Below are 19,871 nucleotides of genomic sequence, written 5' to 3' on the forward strand. Positions count from 1 at the left end.
AGGGACTCTCAAAAGTCTTCTCCAACACCACAATTCAAAAGCATCAATTCTTCCGTGCTCAGCCTTCTTCACAGTCCAACTTTCACATCCATACATGACTACTGGAAAAACCATAGCCTTGACTAGACGGACCTTTGTTGGTATTTGTTTTCAAATTTGTACCTTTAAAAATCTAATCTTCAGAATCTGTTTTCTCTTAGGGGTGTGATTACTGGCTTGATTGCTCTCTCCCCTTTTAATTCTCTCTTCCCCTACTCCAGGTCACGTCTATCTCCTCCCTCCTCTTCTCTTCTCTACTTAATTCTGTGAATCTCTCTGGGTGTTCCAGAATGTGGAGAACACATAGGGAATTGATTAGTGGCTAGATTGCTGTCTACCCTTTTGACCCCCCCTCTTCTCCTCCTTGTCACCTCTATCTCCCTCCTCCCTCTGCTGTTCTTCATGTAACTCTGTGAACTTCTCTGGGTGTCCCTCACTGTGGAGAATTGATTCACCATTAACCTAGATGTTTTATCATCTGTGTTGTATGAATGGAGAAATCTTGAGACTACTGAAAAAACAAGACTGAAAGCCAGAGGCAGGAGGCTTTAATCCAAAACTTGAGAACACCAGAAAACTCCTGACTAGGGAACATTAATTGACAAGAGTTCATCCAAAACCTCCATGCCTACATTGAAACCAATTTCCACCCAAGAGCCAACAAGTTCCAAAGCAGGACATACCACACTAATTCTCCAGCAACAAAGCAACAGATTTGAGCATTAAAATACATCCTGCCCAAAGTCAAGCCAAACCGATAGACACCCCAAAACTCACTACTGGACACTTCATTTCACTCCAGAGAGAATATATCTAGCTCCATCCACCAGAACACGGATGTAAGCTTTCCTAACTAGGAAACCTTGACAAGAAACTAGTCAAACCCCATCCACAGGGAGCAACCTCCACAATAAAGAAGAATGACAAACTTCAGGCCTACAGAAAGGCCACCCCCAAAACAGCAATCTAAACAAAATGATAAAGGAGATAAGTATTCTGCAGGTAAAGGAACATGATAAAACCCACCAAACCAAACCAAAGAGGAGTAGATGGGAGTCTACCTGAAAAATAATTCAGAATAATGAGAGTAAAGATGATCCAAAATCTTGAAAACAAAATGGAGTTACAGGTAAATAGACTAGAGAGAAGCATTGAGAAGATGCAAAAAATGTTTAACAAGGACCTAGGGGGAAAAAAGCATCAATCAATAATGAATAATGCAATAACTGAGATCAAAAACACTTTGGAGGGAACCAACAGTAGAATAACTGAGGCAGAAGAGAGGATAAGTGAGGTGGAAGATAGAATGGTGGAAATAAATTAAGCAGGGAGGAAAAAAGAAAAAAAAAAAAAAAAGAAATGAGGACAACCTCAGAGATCTCTTGGATAGTGTTAAATGCCCCAACATTCAAATCGTAGGAGTCCCAGGAGAAGACAACAAGAAAGGGCATGAGAGAATAAGTGAAGAAATAATAGTTGAAAACTTCCCTAAAATGGGGACGGAAATAGCCACCCAAATCTAAGAAATCTAGAGAGTCCAAAACAGGATAAAACCAAGCTGAAACACCTCAAGACACATACTAATCAAGATAAAGAGATGAAACACAAAGAGCAAACATTAAAAGCAGCAAAGGAAAAGCAACAAATACCACATAGGGGGATTCCCATAAGTATAAGAGCTGACCTCTCAATAGAAACTCTTCAGACAAGAAATGAATGGCGGGACATACTTAGAAAGTGATGGAAGAGAAAAACCTAAAACCCAGATTACTATGCCCAGCAAGGGTCTCATTTAAATATGAAAGGGAAATCAAAAGCTTTACAGACAAGCAAAAGCAGAGACAATTCAGCACCACCAAACCAGCTCTTCTATAAATTCTAAAGGATCTTCTCTAGACAGGAAACACAGAAAAGGTTTATAAACTCAAACCAAAAACAACAAAGTAAATGGCTGTGGGATCATACTTATCAAAAATTACCTTAAATGTAAATGGGTTGAATGCCTCAACCAAAAGATGGACTGGCTGAATGCATAAAAACAAGACCCTTATATATGCTGTCTACCAGAGACCCACATCAAAACAAGGGACACATACAGACTGAAAGTGAAAAGCTGGAAAATTTTACTTCATGCAAATGGAGACGAAGAGAAAGCAGGACTAGCAATACTCATATCAGATAAAATAGACTTTGAAATAAAGGCCATAAAAAGAGACAAAGAAGGATACTACATAATGATCAAAGGATCAATCCAAGAAGAAGATATAACAATTATAAATATATATGCACCCAACATAGGAGCACTGCAATATGGAAGGCAAGTGCTAACATGTATGAAAGGGGAAATTAACAGTAACACAATAATAGTGGAAGACTTTAATACCCCACTCAGACCTATGGATAGATCAACCAAACAGAAAATTAGCAAGGAAACACAATCTTTACATGATACAATGGACCTGTTAGACCTAATATTGTCTGTAGGACATTTCACCTCAAAACAATGCATTTTAATTTTTTCTCATGTGCACACAGAGCATGCTCCAGGATAAACCACATTCTGGGTCATAAGTGTAGCCTTAGTAAGTTCATAAAAATTGAAATCATTTCAAGCCTCTTTTCTTATCATAATGCAGTAAGATTAGATGTCAACTACAGGAAAAAAAAAAAACTATGAAAAATGCACACATATGGAGGCTGAACAACACGCTTCTGAATAACCAAAAAAATCACAGAAGAAATAAATAAAAAAAAAAGAAATCCAAATATGCATAGAAAAAAATGAAAATGAAAATGTATGGGGTTCAGTAAAAGCAGTGCTAAGGGGAAGGTTCATAGCAATAGAGGCTTAACTCAAGAAACAAGAAAAAATCAAATAAATAACCTAACATTACACCTAAGGCAACTAGAAAAAAAGAAATGAAGACCCCTAGGGATAGTAGAAGGAAAGAAATCCTAAAAATTAGGGCAGAAATAAATGCAAAAGAAACAAAGCAGACCATAGCAAAAATTAACAAAGCTAAATGCTGGTTCTTTGAGAAGATTAAAAAAAAAAGACAAACTATTAGCCAGACTCATCAATGAAAAAAGGTAGAAGAATCAAATCAACAAAATTAGAAATGAAAATGGAGAAATCACAACAGACAACACAGAAATACAAAGGATCATAAGAGATTACTATCAGCAATTATATGCCAATAAAATGGACAACTTGGAAGAAATGGACAAATTCTTAGCAAAGTATAACCTTCCAAAACTGAACTGCAGGCCAATATCACTGTTAAACATAGATGCAAAAATTCTCAACCAAATTCTAGCAAACATAATCCAACAACATATTAAAAAGATCATACATCATGACCAAGTGGGCTTTATCCTTGGGATGCAAGGATTCATCAATATTCACAAATCAATGAATATGATACACCATATTAACAAATTGAAAGGTGAAAACGGTATGATTATCTCAAAAGATGCACAGAAAGCCTTTGTTAATATTCAACATCCATTTATGATAAAAATCCTCCAGAAAGCAGGCATAGAAGGAACATACCTCAACATAATAAAAGACATATATGATAAACCCACAGCAAACTTTATCCTCAGTGGTGAAAAATTGAAAGCATTTCACCTAAAGTCAGGAACAAGACAACAGTGCCCACCCTCATCACTACTATTCAACATAGTTTTGGCCACAGCAATCAGAGCAGAAAAATAAACAAGAGGAATACAGATTGGAAAAGAATATTTAAAACTCTCACTGTTTGCAGTTGACATGATCCTCTACATAGAAAACACCAAAGATTTTTGAATCACAGCCATTCTGACTGGCGTGAAATGGTACCTCACTGTGGTTTTGATTTGCATTTCTCTGATAATGAGTGATATTGAGTATCTTTTCATGTGTTTGTTAGCCATCTGTATGGCTTCTTTGGAGAAATGTCTGTTTAGTTCTTTGGCCCATTTTTTGATTGGGTCGTTTATGTTTCTGGAATTGTGCTGCAGGAGTTGCTTGTATACTTTTGAGATTAGTTATTTGTCAGTTGCTTCATTTGCTATTATTTTCTCCCATTCTGAAGGCTGTCTTTTCAACTTGCTTATAGTTTCCTTTGTTGTGCAGAAGCTTTTAATTTTAATTAGGTCCCATTTGTTTATTTTTGCTTTTATTTCCAATATTCTGGGAGGGGGGTCATAGAGGATCCTGCTATGATTTATGTCGGAGAGTGTTTTGCCTATGTTCTCCTCTAGGAGTTTTATAGTTTCTGGTCTTGGACTCTGTGGGAGAGGGAGAGGGTGGGGTAATTTCGGAGAATGGCATTGAAACATGTATAATATCATATAAGAAATAAATTGCCAGTCCAGGTTCAATACAGGATACAGGATGCGTGGGGCTGGTGCACTGGGATGACCCAGAGGGATGGTACGGTGAGGGAGGTGGGACGGGGGGTTCAGGATGGGGAACACATATAGACTTGTGGTGGATTCATGTTGATGTATGGCAAAGCCAATACAATATAGTAAAGCAATTAGTCTCCAATTTAAATAAATAAATTTAAATTAAAAAATAAAAATTAAACAAAGAACATGTAAAATGTTGAAAAACTAAAAAAACTGAAAAAAGAAAACACGAAAGACAGCACCAGAAAATTACTAGAGTTAATCAATTAATATAGTAAAGTTGAAGGATATAAAATTAACACATATAAATCCCTTGCATTCCTATACACTAACAATGAGAAAACTGAAAGAGAAATTAAGGAAATAATTCCATTCACCATTGCAACGAAAATAATAAAATACTTAGGAATATATCTACCTAAAGAAACAAAAGACCTATATATAGAAAAGTATGAAACACTGATGAAAGAAATCAAAGAGGACAGAAATAGATGGAGAAACATACCATGTTCATGGAATGGAAGAGTCAATATTGTGAAAATGAATATATTACCCAAAGCAATCTATAGATTCAATGCAATCCCTATTAAGCTGCCAACGGTATTTTTCACAGAACTAGAAGGCAATGACACCCCACTCCAGTACTCTTGCCTGGAAAATTCCACGGACGGAGGACCCTGGTGGGCTGCAGTCCATGGGGTCGCAAAGAGTCAGACATGACTCAGCAACTTCACTTTCACTTTTCACTTTCATGCACTGGAGAAGGAAATGGCAACCCACTCCAGTATTCTTGCCTGGAGCATCCCAGGGATGGGGGAGCCTGGTGGGCTGCCGTCTATGGGGTCGCACAGAGTCGGACATGACTGAAGCGACTTAGCAGCAGCAGCAGAACAAATAATTTCTCATTTTGTATGGAAATACAAAAAATCTCGAATAGCCAAAGCATCTTGAGAAAGAAGAATGAAACTGGAGGAATCAACCTGCCTGACTTCAGACTATACTGCAAAGCTAGTCATCAAGACAGTATGGTCCTGGCACAAATACAGAAATATAGATCAGTGGAACAAAATAGAAGCCCAGAGATAAATTCAAATAGGCAATAATATACAATGGAGAAAAGACAATCTCTTTAACAAATCATGCTTGGAAAACTGATCAATCACCTATAAAAGAATGAAACTACAACACTTCCTAAAACTATACACAAAAATAAACTCAAAATGGATTAAAGATCTGAATGTAAGACCAGAAACTATAAAACTCCTAGAGGAAAACATGGGCAAAAACACTCTCTGACATAAATCACAGCAGGATCCTCTATGACCCACCTCCTAGAGTAATGGAAATAAAAGTTAAAATAAACAAATGGGACCTAATTAAACTTAAAAGCTTTTGCACAATGAAGAAAACTATAATCAAGGTGAAAAGAGAGCCTTCAGAATGGGAGAAAATAATAACAATGAAACAACTGAAGAAGAAGTAATCACAATAATATACAAGTGGCTCATGCAGCTCAATACCAGAAAAATAAATGACCCAATAAAAAAATGGGCCAAAGAAGTAAACAGATATTTCTCCAAAGAAGACATACAGATGGCTAACAAACCATGAAAAGATGCTCAACACCACTCATTATCAGATAAATACAAATCAAAACCACCTGGTCAGAATGGCTGCTATCAAAAAGTCTGCAAACAAATTGCTGGAGAGGGTGTGGAGCAAAGTGAACCTTCTTACACTGTTGGTTGGAATGCAAACTACTACACCAGTATCGAGAACAGTGTGGAATTTCCTTAAAAAACTGGAAATAGAACTGCCATACGACCCAGCAATCCGACTGTTGGGCATACACACTGAGGAAACCAGAATTGATAGAGACACGTGTACCCCAATGTTCATTGCAACACTGTTTATAATAGCTAGGACATGGAAGCAACCTGAATGTCTATTGGCAGATGAGTGGATAAGAAAGTTGTAGTACACATACACAATGGAATATTACTCAGCTATTAAAAAGAATGCATTTGAATCGGTTCTAATGGGGTGGATGAAATTGGAGCCTATTATACATAGTGAAGGAGAAGGCAATGGCACCCCACTCCAGTACTCTTGCTTGGAGAACCCCATGGATGGAAGAGCCTGGTAGGCTGCAGTCCATGGGGTCGCTAAGAGTCGAACATGACTGAGCGACTTCACTTTCACTTTTCACTTTCATGCATTGGGGAAGGAAATGGCGGCCCACTCCGGTGTTCTTGTCTGGAGAATCCCAGGGACAGGGGAGCCTGGTGGGCTGCCGTCTATGGGGTCGCACAGAGTCGGACACAACTGAAGTGACTTGGCATTGGCATACAGAGTGAAGTAAGTCAGAAAGAGAAATGCCAATACAGTATATTAACACATATATATGGAATTTAGAAAGATAGTAATGATGACCCTATATGTGAGATAGCAAAAGAGACACAGATATAAAGAACAACTTCTTGGAACTCTGGGAGAAGGTGAGGTTGGGATGATTTGAGAGAATAGTATTGAAACATGTATATTACCATATGTGAAATAGATCACCAATCCAGGTTCCATGCATGAAACAGGGCACTCAAAGCCAGTGCAGTGGGAAAACCCTGAGTGATAGGATGGGGAGAGAGGTGGGAGGGGTGTTCAAGATGTGGTACATATACACCCATGGCTGATTCTTGTCAATGTATGGCAAAACCCACTACAATCTTGTAAAGTAATTAGCCTCCAATTAAAATTAAATTTAATTATAATTAAACATTTTTAGCCAAAGAAATCTAATTCCCACTCTATTTCCCTGACACATGCACTAAAAAAATTAAGTAAATAATGAGTTAGTTAAAAATAAAACTATATGAATATTTCCTTTAAAAGTCATCATGAGAAACCTTAATTTGCCCTCTAACAGTGTTACACATTAGTTCCAGTCTGTTAGAAAGAGCTGAGATGAATTGCTAACCCGGAAGTTGATAAAATCTATAGTACTTTGGCCACCTCATGCGAAGAGTTGACTCATTTGAAAAGACTCTGATGCTGGGAGGGATTGGGGGCAGGAGGAGAAGGGGACGACAGAGGATGAGATGGCTGGATGGCATCACTGACTCGATGGACGTGAGTCTGAGTGAACTCCGGGAGTTGGTGATGGACAGAGAGGCCTGGCGTGCTGGGATTCATGGGGTCTCAAAGAGTCGGACACGACTGAGCGACTGATCTGATCTGATTACAATTACACTAGATTTTATTTCAAGAAATTTAACACATAGTCACTTCGGGCATTCCAAAAAGCCTGGCCTCTCATCTTTTGCAAGCACACTCAATTTCTATGGTGAAATTTTAATGTCCTACCAGATTTCTATTGATGTGGGCAGCAGGTGCTTAGATTTATTAAGGCCAAAAGAAAGACTAAATTATTTAATAAGCAAGAAAGGAACGTGAAATGTCACTGGAAATCCCATCTCAAAGTTATAGCATGTTCATGCATGTTCATGTATAGCCCCTAGTTCATATGTGTGCCCTATAATTTTTCAGAGTTTGAATTTTTTTTTTAAAGAAAGCTGTTCTAAATATGTTTGTTTCAAAATACAACCATTTGGCAGGAATAGATAACTATATATTCATACTTTGGTAAGATGGAATCAGTGGTATGCTGAAGCTGGCTGGGATGGGTTCATGAGAGCTTATTATTAAATTTTTAGGAAATTAGCTTGAAATTAGTCATGATGGGAACACATATAGCAAGACAAATCAGGACGTTTTCATTTTATTTGTCTTCAGAGAGCTCGTTGTTAAAATTTTATTTGCTTCTACTATTGCATTGAATCAAAATGACCACTTTTCTTACTGACTTGTAAAAGCACACATTGTGAAAATAGCAACTTTTCTGTTTCCCCTCACAACAAAACTTGTATGATATTAACAACTTAAGCACTTTTCAGCCATTATTTCTTCAAATATTTTTCTGCCTCCACTTCCTGATATTCTTTTCAATTTTTCAAATTCTAATTTCTGTTTGTGTTTAATTTGGAATAGTTTGTATTGCAATGTCTTCAAATCCACTTTTTCTTCTGAAATGTGTAATTTTGTAATTTGCTACTAATCACAGACTGAATTTTAAATCTCAAGAATTGTAATTTTCATCTTTAGAAGCTTAACGGGTATTATTTTTTTTAATATCATTCATGTTTCCACTTAACTTTTTAAACATATGAAACGTAGTTGCAATAACTATGTTAATACCTTTTCTGATAATTCTAGTATCTGTGTCAATTCTGAATCATTTTTGATTGATTAATATTTCTCATTTATGGCATGCATTTTCTTGCTTTTGTCATGCCTTATAGTTTTTGATTGGATATCAAATGTGAATTTTACCTTTTAGAATGTTGGATATTTTTGTATTCTTATAAATATTCTTGAGCCTTACTCTAGGCTACCATTAAGTTACTTGCAAAGAGTCTGTATCATTCCAGGTCTTCACTGTAAAATTTGTTAGGCAAGACAAGAGCAGCGTTTCATCTGGCATAGACTCAATACTCATTATTTGTCACCACTGAGGCAAATGCCTTCTGAGTACTTATTTGACTATAAATTATGTTTGCTAATATCACTGGCAGTAATAGGCACTAATTCTAGCCCTTTGTGAGCACTCTTCTTTCTAATCCTATTAGATAGTTATTTCTCCAGTAGTTTATTTACATTCATTCACTGATGTGTACTCTGCTAAACACCCTCTGCCACTCTCCAGAGTCCTTTATCTGTAGATCTTTTCCCTCTGGCACTTTGTTTTGTGAACTCTAGCCCACTTGATTTTGATCTCCCTGGACTTTGAACTCCACTTCCTCAACACAGGGAGTTTTCTTTGCCTGTGTTCCCTCCCTTTGTTCTATAGCCTGGTGGTGGTGGTGGTCTAGTCGCTTAGTTGTGTGTGACTCTTTCCAACACCATGGACTGTAGCCTACCAGGCTCCTAGGTCCATGGGATTTTTCCAGGCAAGAATATTGGAGTGGGTTGCCAGTTCCTTCTCCAAAGAACTTGACCCAGAGATTAAACCCACGTCTCCTGCTTGGCAGGCCGATTCTTTACAACTGAGCAACCTGGGAAGCTGTGGCCTGGAAACTCTCTCAAATAATAACCTAGGGGCAACTTGTTAACTTTTTTTCACATCTCAGAATTCACTGTCTTTTGTTGCCTGATGTACAGTATCTTAAAAGCTGTATTTTTAAAATAATTTGTCTATCTTTCTTGGGTCTTTCAAGCAGGAGAGTAAACCTTGTCCCAGTTACTGTACTTTGACTAGAAGTGGAAGCTGATGGAATTCAATGTGATCTGATATCCAAGATAAATGCTTTAAGATATTTACCTTCATAGTTATGCAGTATGTTGTTTTTAGTGTATATATGGACTTGAAGGCCATGTAGAATGAGACTGATTGCAGGAGACTAAGGATATTTGCTATGAGGTCTTCAACATTTATAAAAGAGTGTGTAGTTTACATGTCAGTATTATTTTTATTTTTTTTATCATTCAGTTCTTATTTTTATAGTCACACATACTAATTTTCATCTGAGGAAACATCTCTTTCTTACTCTCAGTGTGTGTGAGTCCAGTATGGCTGACATCACTCTGTAGCAAGTAGGGTTGTCACATGACCCAGATCTGGCCAATCAGAATTACTGCCCTATGAACCCTAGATATTTGGTTTAGGAAAGGAGTACAACAGGGCTGTCTTCTGTCACCCTGCTTGTTTAACCTATATGCTGAGCACATATGAGAAATGCTGGGCTGGATGAGTTACAAGCTGGAATTATGATAGGCAGGAGAAACATCAACAACCTTAGATATGTGGAGGATACCACTCTACTGACAGAAAACAAAGAGAAACTAAAGATGAGGGTGAAAGAAGAGAGTGAAAGAGCTAGCTTAAGACTAAATATTACAAAAAAACAAAAAACTAAGATCATTGCATCAGGCCCCATTACTGCCTGGCAAATCAAAGGGGAGAAGGTGGAAGAAGTGACAGATTTCTTCTTCTTAGGCTCTAAAATCACTGCAGATAGTGACTACAGCCAGGAAGTCAGAAGACAATTGCTTCTTGACAGGAAAGCGATGACAAACCTAGACAGTGTGCTTGAAAAGCAAAGACATTACTTTGCCAACAAAGGTCCATATAGTCAAGGCTATGGTCTTCACAGTGGTCATCTATAGTTGTGATAGATGAACTGTAAAGGAGGCAGAACACCAAAAAATTTATGCCTTTGAACTGTGGTGGTCAAGAAGACTGCTGAAAGTCCCTTATGTAGCAAGGAGATCAAACCAGTCAACCTTAAGGGAGATCAAACCCTGAATATTCACTGGAAGGACTGATGCTGAATCTGAAGCGCCAGTATTTTGGTCATGTGATGAGAACAGATGACCCACTGGAGAAGTCACTGATACTGGGAAAGATTGAGGGCAGAAGGAGAAGAGGGCATCAGAGGATGAGACGGCTGGATGGCATCACCAATGAAATGAACATGGGCAAACTCTGGGAGATGGTAAGGAACAGAGAGGCCTGGCATGTTGCAGTCCATGGGATGACAAAGAGTCAGACATGACTGGATGACTGAATAACAACCACAAATGTCCGTATAGTCAAAGATGTAGTTTTTCCAGTAGTCATGTGTGGATGTGAGAGTTGTACCATAAAGAAGGCTGGGTGATGAAGAATTGATGCTTTTGAACTTTGATGCTGGAGAAGACTCTTGAGAGTCCCTTGGACTGCAAGGAGATCAAATCAGTCAATCTTAAAGGAAATCAACCCTGAATATTCATTGGAGGACTGATGCTGAAGCTCCAATACTTTGGACACCTGATGTGAAGGGATGACTCATTGGAAAAGACCCTGATGCTGGGAAAGACTGAGGGCAGGAGAAGAAGGGGATGACAGAGGATGAGATGGTTGGATGGCATCACCAACTCAAAGGACATGAGTTTGACCAAGCCCTGGGAATTAGTGATGGACAGGGAAGCCTGGTGTGCTGCATTCCATTGTGTCACAGAGTTGGACACCACTGAGTGAATAAACTGAACTGACACTGCAGTTGTGACTCTGAGGAAGCTGAGAAGCTGAGAGAGATTTGTGAAGAAAATGGACCTTTCAGAATGAGAGCTGGATGAAAAGGAGGGTATTTCAAGTAGCAAGGGAGCTAGAGCAAAGGGACAGAATAGATTTGAGAATGTCTGGCTCTCCAGGAGAGAAGTAGGAAATGATGAGTTAATCTGCCTGGTGCTCTTGAACTTCCTGATAACATCTACTCCAGACACTCCTTGGCTGTTGAATTTTATGTTCATTTCCATCATAGTCACTCCTCAGGAGCTTTGTTTCATGATCACTTTATCCTGTTTTTTTTTTTTTTTTTTTTTTTTTTTTTGCCATCATCCAGCTTGAGGCATAGGCAAGACTGAGAGTGAGGCAAAACCCACATCACTGATTGGTGAATAAGCTAACACACAAAACATGCCACCTTTTACTAACTTCTTTACATGCCTCATACTCTTGCTTTTACTTGGCATTCTCCAATATATTTTTTATCATATTTCTGATAACTGTCACATTAACATTTACTTTAAAGAATCTGTTTCTACAAAATGCAAAGTTATTTAACTAGGAAGCATTTTATAGTTCTTTCAATGTCAGCACTGATCATTTAAAAATATTAGCCTATTTAATTTTCTTATTTATTTATTTATTTTACCAGTTAAAGTTTCTGCTTTTCCCAGAGCCTGTATTCACAGGTGTATATAGTAAGCCTCTATGAAGGAGTTATATAGGACATGGTGCCTCGAACACACATTGGAATACAAACCCTTGTGTTTCTGCAGCTCACTGCAGGGAATTCATGAACACAGTAGTGTGCCTTTACTATTTATATGTGTTACATTTTCTTTCATCTGTCTTCTGGCCTCTAACACTGGGAAGAGGAAGACTTAAACATTAAGTAGAAATGTCTCATAATGAAATGTTTCCTCCAAAATGAGAAGAAAGTCTAGGGGGGTATTTTATTTATGCGGAATTGGAGCAGTGCTCTGTTGAGAATCTGCAAGAGGGTGTGAGCAACAAAAGTCACCTGAATCTTTTCAAGGTTCCCACTAGGGTAGCTTTTTGCATAATTTTTTTTTTTTTTTTTTGGTCACTCAGGGGCCAGTCTTACATTGCATATTTTCTTGGTCCCTTTCCTTATTTATTCAAAGGTTTGGTGACGAAGGAGTCCTAAGTTAAATTTAAGTGTAGATATTAACGTCATTACTTTACATTTGGCTGTAAATATAAAACATATCTTCTCTTATTGATTTTTTTTTAATTATACATGTGTTCCCCATCCTAGACCCTCCTCCCTCCTCCCTCCCCATACCATCCCTCTGGGTCGTCCCAGTGCACTAGCCCCAAGCATCCAGTATTGTGCATCGGACTTGGACTGGCATCTCGTTTCTTACATGATATTTTACGTGTTTCAATGTCATTCTCCCAAATCTTCCCACCCTCTCCCTCTCCCACAGAGTTCATAAGACTGTTCTATACATCAGTGTCTCTTTTGCTGTCTCATACACCGGGTTATTGTTACCATCTTTCTAAATTCCATATATATGCGTTAGTATACTGTATTGGTGTTTTTCCTTCTGGCTTACTTCACTCTGTATAATAGGCTCCAGTTTCATCCACCTCATTAGAACTGATTCAAATGTATTCTTTTTAATGGCTGAATAATACTCCATTGTGTATATGTACCACAGCTTTCTTATCCATTCATCTGCTGATGGACATCTAGGTTGCTTCCATGTCCTGGCTATTATAAACAGTGCTGCGATGAACATTGGGGTACACGTGTCTCTTTCCCTTCTGGTTTCCTCAGTGTGTATGCCCAGCAGTGTATGCCCACTAGTACAGCCACTATGGAGAACAGTGTGGAGATTCCTTAAAAAACTGGAAATAGAACTGCCTTATGATCCAGCAATCCCACTGCTGGGCATAGCCTATTTAATTTTCATAGTGACTTTATGAGATAAAAATATGTTATTATTCCCATTTTGTGGACAAGAAAACTGAGACACAGTGACTATAAATGCTCAACATTAAACAGCTGCAGTGTAGAGCTGGAATTTGTACCAGCTTGGGTTCACAATCCACATATTTATCCACTACATTGCAGAAGGTAAAAGAGATGATGACTCCTATAAAAACACATGCATCCAGACTATAATTTTATTCCTCTGTTTTGGCTTACAGGTATTCCTAGAGATCTTCCTGAGACCCTCACAGGATGACTAGGCCCTAAATAAGTGTTTGGTTGGTAGTCGCTCATCAACATAATTCCATTTCTCCTAGCCCTTAGGGTAGAATCCAGATATTATTGACCCTTGAAGACTTTGGGTATTTTAGGAGACATAATTAATGTGTAGGTAGTCTTCTCACCCATTTTCCCCTCTAGTCAGTTACATTTATAGGATGTCTGAGGCAGCCCCTTTTGGCACTAATCAGTGCATTCTGCAAACACAATGGGGCATCTGCCAGCATTGTTTGGGGTCCTACCCTACCTAAGGACATGATTTCATTTGTGCATCTCCTTAAACATTGGATAAAAACATGGAAGTGTTTTAAAAGGCAATGGTGCACTTTGGAGTTGAAGCATTCAGTCTTTGTTGCTGATTCAAGAAGGAATCTTCATTCTTCACTTTTTTCATATTATCTAAAATTGTTCTGTTTCAGTGAATTCTTAATATCAATGTAGTTAACTTTAAAGTTAGTTTTCAAAGTCTAGAGGGCTAACCACATGATGGTAAATCTGCTGATATGTGATTCTGAAAGGTTGTTGCTGAACCACGAAAAGACACCAGGATTCTTGGCCTCCGGAGGAGAAGGATTCAATCCGGGGTCAGAGACGAGGCTTCATCGCTCAGAGCTTTTGTGTAATAAAGTTTTATTAAAGTATAAAGGAGATAGAGAAAACTTCTGACATAGGGATCAGAAGGGGGCAGAAAGAGTACACCCGCTGCTAGTCTTCAGCTGGATGTTATAGAGTCACTAGCAGTTTGTTATCTTGCCTGGAGAATTCCAAGGATGGGGAAGCCTGGTGGGCTGCCATCTATGGGGTTGCACAGAGCCGGACACGACTGAAGCGACTGAGCAGCAGCAGCAGTTTGTTAATGAAAGAAAGGAATGTCTTAAATCTCAGAATGGCACCAGACCCCTCATCCATAAGATGTATTTTTGGATAATCTTGGTACCAGATGAATGATCCCGGGCCATAAAACTATTGGTTTGAATCTTGTAGAAGGTCAGATTACCATACAAATAGTTTCATTTACATAGATTAGAGGAACAATGTCTGAGTTTAACATAATGGTTTGTCAAGTAGGTTCTGAGCCATTAGACAGAACTGACTTGAAGACAGAGTCTGGGGTAAATGTATAGTATATTAACATAGCTTAAGACAAACATTTCCATAAGAAAAATGCATTGGTTAACTCAAGGTTTGAGACTAGTTAACTTCAGGTGAAACCAGGTGTTATTATGGCAACACAGTATTTTAAGAGAAATCTCCTTTTAAATTTGTATAAAGAAGGGGAAAAAAAAATATCGCTAGTTTCCTCCTGCCTGTTAAGAGAAATAAAAAGTGTCTGACACTTGCAGCCTATTTCCTCCATTTGGAGACCCCTTGCCTTCATGCCTGTTACCCTCTCAATTCTATCTACAATTAAATTAAAAAAAAAATAAATAAAATTCAATAAAAATAAGTAAATAAAATTAAGATTTCAGCAGTAATGACTTTATCTGATATCTTTACTTCACCAGCAGTTTCCCCTTTCCTTGCTACAGAATCTCACTTTAGCTTATGGGGAATGGAAAGAAGGAGAGAGCAAAAGGGAAAGAGAAACAGATGTCCAAAATATACTATGAAGAGTATTTTAAATGAAGGTAAACTGAGACAAACTGAAACTTCTCAGATTCACACAATCCTTACAACAATATTACCTCCTCCTCTGACCTAATGATGCTATTCCTTCCTTCTAATAGGTTCATTTAAAAAGTAACTTTTTCTATAATTAGCAATATTTGAATATGATCTGTACATAGGTTACTAGAATTGTGTCAATGTTACTTGCCATGTATTTAATAATTGTACTATTTTATATAAGATATTTTGTTTATTCTTCAGAAATACACACTGAAATAGTTAGGGTGAAGTGTGAAGTGTCATCATTTTTGCAAATTATTCTCAAATGTTACAGTAAAAAATAGAAAGAAGTAAATAAAAAAATACATTTTATCTGAAAGAAAAAAAAATAGGCTGTCTTCTTTTTTCAACTGAAGCATTTGGCTACGGGAACAGCTCACGTTTCCTTGCCTTGGGGCCATACAGCTGGAACCTGACAGCACTGGGACAAAAACCTATGTATGGCTTCTGCTTCTAATTCTATTGTTTAAAAATGGGTATGAAGGCATCTAATCTTAAGAAATTTCTTTGACTTGTGACCTATGGAAAACAAATTCTAATCTAATTTAGGTAAAATCTAATCAAGGTAAAATGTTGCTGCTATCTTTTTTTTTAAACTCAAATTTTGTTGACAGATTAATTCAGCCGAAGACTTTGCTAAAAATCTTAAGTCAATGAAGCAAATACAATTTTCTCCTGAAGCCAATTCACAATACATCTTCCTACTCTCTAGTATAAGTGTGATATCAGAAGTTTCCAGACACAAACTGTCAAACTATGGCGTGTCTACTTTAGGGAACTCAGTGAGTCACCACTTATTTGTTTAATCTTTGTTTTCTTTTTTCATTTTAAAAGATGTTATTATATTCACCCTCATGTAGAACGCACAGACTACTGTTTGAAAAACATCCAATAAGGAAGCATTAAGAATCTCAGAAAGGGATAGACAGAGTATAATATTTAATTTTGGAATGTATTCCAAATATTATTTTAAAATCCAGCTGGGCACATTATAAATGTATACCACCTTTGTTCTTTATAGAGAACCATGGGAATTAGGAAAAGCTACAGATTTATGAAATTCTTTGGCAGCATACAGGGCACATGAAATATGTTGACCAATGCTCAGACACACACTGTTTAGCTTACAATTCAGTAATAATATTGTGTTCATTAAATTGTTTTCAGAGTTTACTTTTGCTTTTAATAGGGAATTAAATTTTTCCCCCTTTGATGATATTAATGTTTGGCTCTCAGATGCATAAATTGGACCATTTCCCATTAAGCTGGTAAAAAAGGAAATTTACAGAAAGAGAAGGAGAAAAAGAAAAAAAAATACTTGAAGAGTTCTTCCATTATTCTTGGATCTCCCTGGGTAGCCAAAAACTAGATGGTCCAGAAGCTTCAAAACCACTGGTAACAATATTGAACATTGAAGACTGTCACACTTATGGTGTATTAACTGAATTCCCTTTGACAATGAACAGCAAACTTGGTAGGTGACCTCCTAAATGGAACTGAAGAATGGGCTCCTACAAATAAATTATCATCTCAGTGTTGATGAGTGGGAACATTTCTTGCAAGTCTGTGAAGAGAGTCATAAGGATGAACTAATACCAACAAATGAAGCTGGAGGGACTACTCAGAACTCCTAGGGTTATTGACCTCTGCTATTCTATATGAAAGCCAAACAAAAGAAAAACAGGAGCTGAAAGAATCAGACAGTAAATCATAGACCTGTGTTGTTCAGCACTGCTATTAGAAGCTTCCAAATATTTGACTAATATTAAGTAATAGATTAAAGTGAGACACAGTAAACAGACAGTCATGAAACCCATCTGGCATGGACTTGTGAAGGCCAGCATCTACTTGCTTTAATTCATTGATGCATTACTAGTGAGGAAAAGAAACGTTAGCATAGCTTATTCCCCCTCTACCCTTTCCTTTGGATAATTGATCATTTGAAAATTATCTCTATTTGGCTAGCTATTTCCTATGTTAATTACTTATCAAAAAACTTTTTTAAAAAGAAAGGAAGAAAAACATTGTACTATGACTTGTGTCAAATTGCAATATGATTTCATGTGCCAAAAAGGAAAGCCATGTAACAAGTCCCAGATGTTAGTAATGGGACAATTGAACACCCTGTATAAGGTCTAGATAATGTTTAAGGAATGTAATATTGTGCTTCAAATGACAAAAGTCAGGGAAATCAATATTTGGGGTGACTTTCTTCTTCCTCTGATGTTTGGAGAGTACAAAGAACAAAGGAAAGAATGAAAACAGTTGAAAGAGAAAAAGAAAAGCACCAACAAGACAAAGGAAAACCTTTATTTCTTAGTCAATTTCTGCTACTCCATTTTATTTACTGAAAGTCATGGGCCATTTTCGTCCTGGTAGTCTTCCTGTTTCCACACTGCTGAGAAATACTTGTGAATACGTGGTATGCATGCTCTCTCACATGATTTGAAACTTATCAAGAAATGGATCTGTGATTGTACACTCTATTGAACATAAAAAAAAAAAAAAAGAAAGTGACTATCAGAATTTAGGTCTCTCACAGTTTTCCTTGAAATGGAAAAGATGAGATGATTTTGTTAAGAAAATAAAAAAGAAGGGCAACTGACAGAGTATGTAAAAGCATTCATACATGAGAGGCAAAGCCAGCAAGTAAAGGAACTAAGCTTTGAGGTTCCATCCTGGTCCTTTAGAGATAATTTGATTAAATGAGGAATTACCAACCAAAAGATCTTAGTCTCATCTTCTCTGTTGCTCAGGAAACCTGTAACCTTGAGTAAGTCACTAAACGTTTTCAAAGGGCCTCAATTTCTTCACATGTAAAGTGAGGATAATAATATATTTGTCTCTCTCAACTGTGCAGGGTCCCAAGATATTTACAAGTACTTAATTGAAAGCTTAAAGGTATCCAAATATTAGGGTTATGCATATAATTATTTTTAACCCTACTTGAATAGATGATAAAGCTCCTTTTGTAGAGGACACAAGGCTGTGGGCTTGCCCTGCCCTGGAGCCAACAGAAGTTAGAATAAAACAACTAATGTTATTTAAGCATTTTCCATGTGCCAAGAACTGCACTAAGCCTTTATGTGCATCAAGTCACTTAATATCTACAACTTTCTAAAGTTGAGGGCTTCCCAGATAGCTCAGTTGGTAAAGAATCCACTTGCAATGCAAGATATCCTGGTTTGATTCCTGGGTCAGAAAGATCCGCTGGAGAAGGGATAGGCTACCCACTCCAGTATTCTTTGGCTTCCCTTATGGCTCAGCTGGTAAATAATCTGCCTGCAATGAGGGAGGCCTGGGCTCGATCCCTGGGTTGGGAATATTCCCTGGAGAAGAGAAAGGCTACCCACTCCAGTATTTTGGCCTGGAGAATTCCACGGACTGTAAAGCCCATGGTGTCACAAAGAGTCAGACAGGACTGAGTGACTTTCACTTCACTTCAAAAGTAGAAATGTGTTTGCTCATGCTCAATCGTATCTGACTCTTTGTGGTCCCATAACTATTGCCTGCCAGGATGCTCTGTCCTTGGGATTTCCTAGGCAAGAACATTGCAGTGGTTGCCATTTCCTCCTCTAGGGAATCTTCCCAACCAAGAAATCATATCCAAGTCTCCTGTGTCTCCTGCACTGCAGGTGGATCCTTTACCACTGAGCCACCTGGGAAGCCCCATTTGACAGATAAGGAAACAGGGTCAGTGATTTGCCCAAGGTCAGACAGCTAAGATGTAGCAAAGCTGGGATTTGAATCTAGGGCCTGTTACCCCACACTTGCTGTTTCCAAAGTTATATGGCGAACCCAAGTTAAATCAGGTTCTCTGACTATGGTACACTATATCAAAATTGGCCTAAAAAATGGTTCACCTTTGGGGATTCCTGATTTTAAGCAATTCTCTTCCCTGGTGGCTCAGAGGTTAAAGCGTCTACCTGCAATGCAGGAGACCAGGGTTCGATCCCTGGGTAGGGAAGATTCCCCTGGAGAAGGAAATGGCAATCCACTCCAGTATTCTTGCCTGGAGAATCCCATGGACAGAGGAGCCTGGTGGGCTACAGTTCACGGGGTCGCAACGAGTCAGACACGACTGAGCAACTTCACTTTCACTTTCACTTTGGGGATTCCTGATTTTAAGCAATTCTATCAGTATTAATGAGGGTGATAAATTCGTTCGTTCAGTTCAGTTCAGTCACTCAGTCATGTCTGAGTCTGCGACCCCATGGACTGCAGCATGCCAGGCTTCCCCGTCCATCACCAACTCCCAGACTTTACTCAAACTCATGTCCATAGAGTCCATGATGCTATACAACCATCTTATCCTCTGTCATCCCCTTCTCCTCCCGCTTTCAAACTTCCCCACCATCAAGGTCTTTTCAAATGAGTCAGTTCTTTGCATCAGGTGGCCAAAGTATTGCAGTTTCAGCTTCAGCATTA

At 38.1% G+C, this 19,871-nt stretch overlaps 1 protein-coding gene and 1 pseudogene across 1 annotated transcript in view; one reads left to right on the forward strand and one right to left on the reverse strand.

The window, feature by feature from the left end:
- Nucleotides 1-13,752, forward strand: part of LOC100847715 (charged multivesicular body protein 1B2-like) — a 57,859-nt pseudogene extending 44,107 nt beyond the window's left edge.
- Nucleotides 1-19,871, reverse strand: part of TENT5D (terminal nucleotidyltransferase 5D) — a 286,385-nt gene that overhangs the window by 162,253 nt on the left and 104,261 nt on the right. The gene's annotated exons all lie outside the window — the stretch shown is intronic.

Source organism: Bos taurus, chromosome X, assembly GCF_002263795.3.
Source record: "Bos taurus isolate L1 Dominette 01449 registration number 42190680 breed Hereford chromosome X, ARS-UCD2.0, whole genome shotgun sequence".
NCBI classification, from domain to species: domain Eukaryota; kingdom Metazoa; phylum Chordata; class Mammalia; order Artiodactyla; family Bovidae; genus Bos; species Bos taurus.